Source organism: Macrobrachium nipponense, chromosome 41, assembly GCF_015104395.2.
Source record: "Macrobrachium nipponense isolate FS-2020 chromosome 41, ASM1510439v2, whole genome shotgun sequence".
Lineage (NCBI taxonomy): Eukaryota > Metazoa > Arthropoda > Malacostraca > Decapoda > Palaemonidae > Macrobrachium > Macrobrachium nipponense.
Genome location: NC_061102.1, coordinates 27804559 through 27814558, shown reverse-complemented (window position 1 = coordinate 27814558; position 10000 = coordinate 27804559). Strand labels below are relative to the sequence as shown.

At 28.7% G+C, this 10000-nt stretch overlaps 1 protein-coding gene across 2 annotated transcripts in view; it reads right to left on the bottom strand.

Moving 5' to 3' along the window:
• The window catches only part of LOC135212639 (lachesin-like), a 695659-nt gene that overhangs the window by 684231 nt on the left and 1428 nt on the right, over positions 1-10000 (bottom strand). The gene's annotated exons all lie outside the window — the stretch shown is intronic.

Sequence of the window (10000 nt, the reverse complement as noted above, 5' to 3'; positions counted from 1 at the left end):
TGTCGTAGTACGACCGGTTTCAATTCAGCCTCGTCTTTTAATAATTTGGACGTCGAGCTTACACCCAAACAGGTGGCGACGTGTGAACTTTATAAAAAATCAACTGCATCTAGCTAGATGCTAGTGCAGAATGCTTCGTGGTCTTTTCTATAATTTAAAACAACGAAAGCTGGAGTGTGTGGTTTCGCAGGACCATAGTCTAAAATGTTAGCTGATTAAAAGGTTAATTTTCTGGTATGATGACGTGGTAACGACTGTGTCTTCGTCAATTTGTCGCATTCAAACAGGCTACTCGTGTTCAGACATTGAGTCGTTAGACGCTTCATCTTAAAGATTCTTTATTGGTATGGCACAAGAGAGACAAGTCTTTAGCTTCATGGAAGACAATAAAACTAGAAAATTTAAGACGCTTAATCTTCATACGGCGTATCGTCTTTACCAGGCTGCCTATATGCCAAGAAAATAGAATATATTTGTTATAACTCATAGTCATATGTTAATAAATACGGTGAAATGACAAGGAAAACTTATAAAAAGAGTTAATATAAGCTTCCAAAGAGAGAGAGAGAGAGAGAGAGAGAGAGAGAGAGAGAGAGAGAGAGAGAATTTACATCACAAAATGGCGCCAGGTTTCCCCTGACATTCGACGCACAGGGAGAGAAAGCGAAAGAGTACTTACAAACGTAAATAGGGGGCAAAAAACAAACGTGCTTTCCTTGTATTAAATTATTCACCCGAGCAAGCAAAAGATAAACAAAGGATTTTTACACCCGAAGAAGAGTTATGAGATGCAGCTGCCAGCTTATATATAAAAACACATTAATGACAGGAGCTTAAGGATGTTGGCTTTTTTTTTCTTTTTTCCTCCGTACGGCAGCAATGCATCATCATTAAAATAATTTGCTTACAAATTTCTTCTTTCTAGCTCCAATATTTGAAAAAGGCATGATATCAAATGCGCTGCTGGTTTAAAGCACGAGAAGGTATCCAGATGTAATGATGGAGCATGCAGAAATTTCTTCGTAATCTGTCTGTTAGAAAAACAGGTTTTATACAAGACCAAAATCCAAACCTTTGAAAGGGATAATTTCATAAGGAGAATTTACCAATCCTGAAAAAAGATATTAGATCGGTTCTTTCCTCAGCAGTGGGTTACGAAAACGGAATGGAAGCGCCACATCAAGCAACAATTATTACTAAATATCTTTCATTTCTTAAACTTATGAATCATCTCTACTCACACAGACATAGGCGCCAAATTTCAGGCCAGCGGAAGGGAAACGTAAACAGATCGTTTCCTGATGAAATCCACCGTTTCTCTATTGATTTGGGTGATAAGTGAGACATCTGCTAGATAGCAGACTGTGGTGTGCAGCAACCAGGAAAAACAAAATATGCAGACAACCTCACAAACCAAACTATTCAAAGAGGCCCGAAATGTTAACAGTTTCTGGAAACTCATCCTGTAGAATGAAAGCTGTGTATATTCTTAGGGATCAGAATATATATAGTGATGTAGGATAGAGAGATAGAGATATATATATATGATAGAAAGAGATAGATACACATATAGCGTATAGAGAAAGAGAATAGAATATATAGAGATTATTACATGATATATAACATTAAAGTAGGTTTATATAGTATAGATACTAATATATCTATAAGCTATATCTATACATATATCTATATATATATATATATATATATATATATATATATATATATATATATATATATATATATATATAAATATATATATATATATATATATATATATATATATATATATTATCTATATCTATACCTATATCTATATATATATATATATATATATATATATATATATATATATATATATATATATATATATATATATATATATATATGTGTGTGTGTTGTGTGTGTGTGTGTGTATTATCGAGCTGCAAATGTCCTTAGTCGTCCTCTCGTGGATTCGAACTACCGCCCAGAGGACGAGAAGAAATCAGGACGACAGGGACGTTATCGATTCGGTTTACATATATGAAAATATATTAATTCCGAGGTAGAGCGAATTAAATATCATAGGACATTTGTAGCTCGAATAATTTATATGAATCACGGTGATGTGATAATATTCATATTATATATTGATTATGTATATAATATGTATATATATTATAATATTCTATTCAATTTAATATATTATATATCAATGAAGAGGACAAAAAATCTTGTTAAAACGGGTCAATTTATCCCCGACGTTTCGTAATGTCTTCACTACATTTTCGAGGGCTTTACAAAATATAGATAATAAGAATTACAAGAAGGCTATGAATTTAAAATCTAAAAATCAAAGTTGCACAATGATTACAAATTTAAAATATAAAAAAGAACAAGTACATATATGTAGTAATACTTCCCCTGAATGAGGTAGCTTAAGGTGTTGCATTTCCTATTACCAGTAAAAGTTTTGTGATGAAGATACTAGTCCAATGCCCTTTCCCCTGTACCCAACAGCGACCTGGTGGGCCGCTGAATATGAGGTTTCAATTCAGTGATTAGAGTAACCCAGCCAATATTAGTTAAGAATAATACCAATGACACAACGGCGCCCAGTATTTAAAGAATGAATGCAGTAGTAACTGTGGTATTATTTCTCTTTGGGCACAAGCCATCCTGCTGACTCTTCCTCTTGTTACCTCTCCTTCCCCTACCCAACGAAAATTGTCCACATTTTCACCTTTGCGTTGTCGTATTCAACCCTCGCTTTGTGATCAATAGACGTTGAGGCGAATATTCTGACTCTTCTCTTCTATCCTAGCCTTATCAACCGCATCCTCTTCCTATTTCTACATTACTAAACAATATCAGTCAATCTTCCTCAACGTATACTACGCACAACAATTCCGCTCAAAGGATTCTGCCATTTTCGCTCACTCGCATTTAAAGGCCAAACATCCATTCCATGCAATATTCATTCAGGGACCAAGTTACAAACACCACAAATTCACATATATTTACAATATACCGTTATTTTTTATTTCAACCAAAACGGGAAATACTATAAAAAGTCAAGGATTTCCACCGTAAACTCAGATGGCAGCAGTTTTGCAAGGCACACGTGCAAAATATATAAAAACTCCAGATCTCCGTAACATCGACCCAAGTTAAAATAGGCTGAAGTCGAAACAGAAAAGAGGTTCAACTGATACAATCAAAGGTAATTTTACAGGAGATGTCACTGATTCCTGTCGAAGTCCGTAAGGAGACCTGCAACTTATTCACAAAGAATGTTAATTCATTATGCTCGAAAGCGGAGCCTGTCTATTAAAAGGGCTTGATAAATAGAGGATTCCTTAATCTGTATTCATCCTGTGAGTGCATGGGACTACTGAAATAGACATTTTGTTTGAAGCATCTCTCAGGTGTGACAGATAACAGACTGCTATGTTTGATTACATATATATATTATATATATATATATATATATATATATATATAGTATATATATATATGTATATATACAGACGTATATATAAATATATATATATATATATATATATATATATATATATATATATATATATATATATATATACTATATATAGCTAACTCCTCCTTCGCAGACAGCTGTTGTAACCACTCAACATTAAGCAACAAATATCCCTAGATATCGAATTCGCTTTACCTTGGGACTAATATACATCCAAAGTAAAATGTACAAGTGCATCTGCCCCGGCCACGATTTCGATACAGCCGCGACAATGAACTAATCCACTAAACTATCTACATACATATAAGAAGCTTCTGAGGTCAGGTTTACACATATTCCTCTCCAGGTTCTCACTTAGAATGATATCAACCCAATTGTTAAGATTATGACGCTTAGCTAATCTATTTAAGTTTTGACATTATTACATGGTACGCATTGTAACATCCTCCCAAAATAACTACTCAAACCTGTCATATATTTATATTATATATATATACTATATATAATATATATATATATGTATATGTATATATATATATATTATATATATATATATATATATATATATTATAACATATACATATATACATTAACAAACAAATAATACATGAACTTTATATATATGTTTATATATATATAATATACATATAATACATATGTATTATATATATATGATTGATATATATATATATATATATACTATATTATATATACAATATATATATATATATATATATGAAGTACAGTCGACGCAGAAAGAATTTCATCACAGCTGAAGATTCCCATCGCCATAGCAATCCACGAAAAGAATTCTCAATTCTTATGATGAATAAAACAATAGCACGTGCATTTTTCATTGGTCTAATGTAAAATCTATGCACTGTCCAGATGGCTCTGGAGTCAATCCTAATCATCTGAGCACAATAAAGGCGGCGAAACGAAAGAAAAATTTTTTTTTTTTTTTCTTGTCTTGCAATTATTTCTTGCAATTATTTTGAGAAGAGGTAAAAAAGAACAGTCGTTTTGTTCATAATTACATTTTAAACCTGAGATATCAACTACCAATATTCAACCAGTATAACATATATTTCACGATATCCTTTATCATGGCGCAAACAATTTCAGAAATGTTAACAAATAGTATACAATGGCTTATAAAACGTATAAAAGTATATTTAAATTTCACATGAAGCAAAAGAATTCGAAATTTATTACCATTAAAGTTTAAATAGCCTGATTAAATGAGTTAGCGTTAGGGACAATAGTATCTGCTAGTCAAAACAATTATACCCTTATTTAATCACCAAGGGAGTATTTAAGGCAAATAAACTAATAAAACACATTTCAAAAACATCACATTTACAAATATTGTTATAATTACGACGTGGCGTCTCCCACATACATATGATTTCACTGGACCAACAATATGGCCAAAGACATGATATTACCGATTCTTGTTTACCTAAATGGTGGATCACTCCATAGCTTAGAAATAATAGCGCTGGCTTGTCTGGACATTGAAGCGGTGGGCACGACTTTGGGATATTTCAGATGCTTCTAAACCAGTTGGTGTAAACAAAAACAGTAATGATGTGGTCTTCCCCTTAAAACTAAATTCATTTGTAAATATGCGAGGCAGGGGATTATATATATATATATATATATATATATATATATATATATATATATATATATATATATATAGATATATATAGATATATATATATATATATTTATATATATATATATCTATATATATATATATATATATATATATATATATATATATATATACATTTATATTTATATATATGGTATATATATTTTATATATATATATATATATATATATATATATATATATATATATATATATATATATATATATAGATGCATATATATATAATATACATTATATATATATATACTATATATATATATATATATATATATATACATATATATATATATATATACATATATATATTATATATATATAGTATTATATATATGTATTTCAAATATATAGGTGTGCATAACTGCAATATATGTTTGTGTATATAATTACCGTAAATTTGTATTGCTGATGTTTGGAATATCCTACTTTACGTATCTCGCGTAAACCCTCTTTTAACCTCAACGTATATTATCAACCATTAGTTGTGTACCAAGAGCGACGACAGTATCGAGCCATTTATCATATACACTTGACTATTAAGAGCGATTTCATCTTTTACCCTCCATTCCCCCCTTCCAGTGACAAGATTAATTTATTCTTAGCAATAAATTTCGTCCCATTCGAAGCTGTACAGTATATAACAAAGAAAATATTATGAAACTAATGTTTACATGTTGATTAAACCTTTATGAACATCATAACCATAACAAACGTACGCGTGCATGTGTGTGTATATATATATATATATATATATATATATATATATATATATATATATATATACATACATATATATATTCATACATATATATATATATATATATATACCTATATATATATATATATATATTATACTATAATATATTACACACATATACATACACGCATACTGTACCAAGAAATCACAAAAATAAGCTCGTGATATTGTTTATTAGATAAAGACAATGGGAAAGTTGAAAGCGAAATGAAAAAGAGCCAAGTACTTTCGTGTATTTAACACATCTTCGGGACGTTTTATATATATATATATATATATACATATATATATATATATATATATATATATATATATATATATAAACATACATAGTCACCACAGACAGGCCAATATCAATGCATTACTACATGAATTTTACAACTGACAAGACACCTTGCCGCCAAAAGTATTAGATATTTAATTCTAATGTGACGGTTTAAAACGTTGGCAACGATATTTCATTAATATTTCGCCTAGCAAAAGAGCTACAAATTTTCTCATATTTTATTCGCATAAAGCCTATGTATCAATTATCTGAAACAACCACTAAGACAACTCGCAAGTTGTTGGTTGGTACCATATTACACTTCCGCTAGAAAGTTAAGGACATAAGCTAGATTTTAAAAAAAAACTACCACAGCAACATCATCATCTATACAAAAAAATGAGATACAAAATTCGTAATGATCAACTATGTATTGAGAAAAATATGAACGACATTATTTTGTGAATGTGATCATACCGGACTGAATCTCAAAAATACTATTACACAAGTTAGCATTCATGCACACATACATATACGAGTGCGTATATATATATATATATATATAATATATATATTATATAATATATATATATATATATATTAGTTCATCACATCACCGTGATTTATATATACGCATTAAGCTACAATTGTCCTTTATAACTAATTCGTCGACGAAATTATTATCAATTAAAAGAAATTCCCCTTCGGTTAACGTATATGAAAATATATTAATTCTGAGATAAAGCGAATTAGATATTAAAAGGACATTTGTAGCTATATATATATATATATATATATATATATATATATATATATATATATATATATATATATGCTAAAAAATCGCAGTATATGCACGTGACTTCATTAAATAAGCGAATACCACAGGAAAATGAAAATCAGAAATCCAAGCGCTTTCGTCTTTACTAAGACATTGTCAAGGAGCGAAATCTTCGCTCCTTGACAATGTCTTAGCAAAGACGAAAGCGCTTGGATTTCTGAATATCATTTTCCTGTGGTATTCGCATATATATATATATATAATATATATATATATATATATATATATATATATATAATATAATATATATAATGTAGATATATAATTTGCAAATAACTGCACACGAAAACTATAAATTTGTTAAATGCAGCATCATAAAAACATTCTTTTGAAATATCTTCCTAAAGGATACTAATACACAATACTACATCAATATAAATAACAAATTATATAAATTTCCACATGATAATAACTGTATATAATTTTAGATCGATGCTTTTGCATTCATATTTACAATATTATCTATAAAATTATTTTCTATTTGAATCACCATATATATATATATATATATATATATATATATATATATATATATATATATATATATATACAAATGATTTCACAGTTTACCAGAAATTGCACTGAATGCGATAAAGCAAAAAAAAAAAAAAAAAAAAAACTTTTATAAAAGCTGAGACGAGAAGTTTTTACAAGAAAAAGAAGTCTGCAGTCCCGATTAGTTGACAAAGTTGTTGTAGATAGTGAAGAAGGAAGCATTCTTTCTATCTTTCTTAAATCGATTCTCAAGGTTTTATGACAGCAAGGTCTGGCTGGCTACAGTGTAATTCATCAATACAAGACTTATACAAGATGTTGAAATTTAGATGCGCAAGTTGCCACTTCAACTTACACTTTCGTCGTTGCTTCTTGACCGGCGTCGGCAACAAAATAATTACCTTTAAATAATGTTAATAATAATGACATTATTATTATTATTGATTATTATTATTATTATTATTATTATTATTCGTAGCATACAGCCTTTTCATTTCTTCAACATGGAAATGTTATATGTGGAAAATGAAAAGAAAGTTGTTGAACCAATCGGCAATCATTATATAACCACGATACAAAGGCTACGAGAAAATGATTTCATAATACGCTTCACGACCATCGTGAACATGGCAGAATATGACTGGTAAAAAAATCTAACGGACAAGATAAGAAAAATACTTCAAAACGCTTATTTCTTATCGTTCTGTTTAAAATACTGTGCATTTCCTTTCAGCTACAAAATAACGCGACATCTTATGCGAATACTTTTAATCCAACTATTTCCGTATTTTTCAATACCGACGCAAATAATATATAATGCCTTCGACATTTTGCTCTCCAAGTTGAAAGAAAATACAAAAATGGTCTAGGAAGAGAACTGGTGGATGAGAAACACTGAAATTGCGACATCTTTTACATCTTCGCAAAGAACAAATTTGGATTCGTTTCTATTTTACAGCAATATCTCTGTTTTCTGAAACGTCATCAATATTACCGTTATTGAGAGTCAAAAACATTGCACAGTTAACACCGTTTTCGTTGCTACTCAAACTACTACTACAATTTTAATAACACTGACGATAATAATAATAATAATAATAATAATAATAATAATAATAATAATAATAATAATAATAATAATAATAATAATAATAATAATAATAATGTTTCATAAAAACCTACAATCATATATTAGAGTATATTAGTGATGAGGAACACCGTCCAGGTATTCAAAAGTCTGTTTGTTTTACATAGTAATATAACTTAATATACAATTGTGGATTTTTATGACACATATTGTTCTTCACGAGATTGTGAATTTCTTAATAATAATAATAATAATAATAATAATAATAATAATATAATAATAATAATAATAATAATAATAATAATAATAATAATAATAATAATAATACCGTGTCCTTACAATCATCAGAATAGATTTTCATATATACGGTATTTCAGAAAACCTTTGCAGTTCTTCATTTGCCAAAAAAAAATGTAAGGCAGTTATAGTAAACTAATAAAATGCTTTGAAGACACTGGTGCGACTTTTCATTATTTTTCCCAAAATCCTATTGCAAATGAATCTCTAACAAAAGCTGAACATGCAGTTTATTGATTCTATAAAATATCCAACTTTCAGATGGTTCCTAAGAGCTATTCCTCTTTCTTTTGAACATATAATAGTCGACGCCACTTAGGTACAATCAATTTTATCACTTTCCCGTTCTATTAATTGTTTTATATTTTCTAGCTTAAATTTCTTATAACTTGATAATTTTAAAAGGCGCTACAAGCACGTTGCGCTAGGCAATAACTATTTTGGTGGGAGTTTGTACAAGCACAATAAAATAATATATACGTATAATTATATATATATATATAATATTACTATAATATATATATATATATTATATATATAATATATATAATTTATATATATATATAATGTCGTCATCGTGCGTATAAATCCTGCGTCTTTATATTTAAGATTTACAGGTGCATAACTCTATTTCTGAACCACATAAATATCTCCATTAAATGGTCAAAATCAATTAAACATATACGAACCAGTCATTTTTTTCCAATTTATCTACTTAATTAGGCAATATTCTTACTTTTGTAAAAACTACTGTTCTGTATCAACTTTTGTCAAATCTATTATTTTGTATGAACCTTTTCCATATCTTTTCAAACTGAAATTATATCATTTCTCTTTTTAACTAGTTTAATACGACATAAATATCTAATAAATGCCGTTGACTGCATGTACATGTAGTTTACGCCTGAATCTGGTAGCTTTAGCTTATTATGTTATATAAACATACATATGCATACATATATACATACATTATATATATAATATATATTTATAAATAAATTTCTGACTCACACCATATATATATACATATATATGTGCGTGTGTGTGATATAAAGAGCGTGTCAATGGATACTCAGTTAATCAATCCATCGAAGCGTCATCTA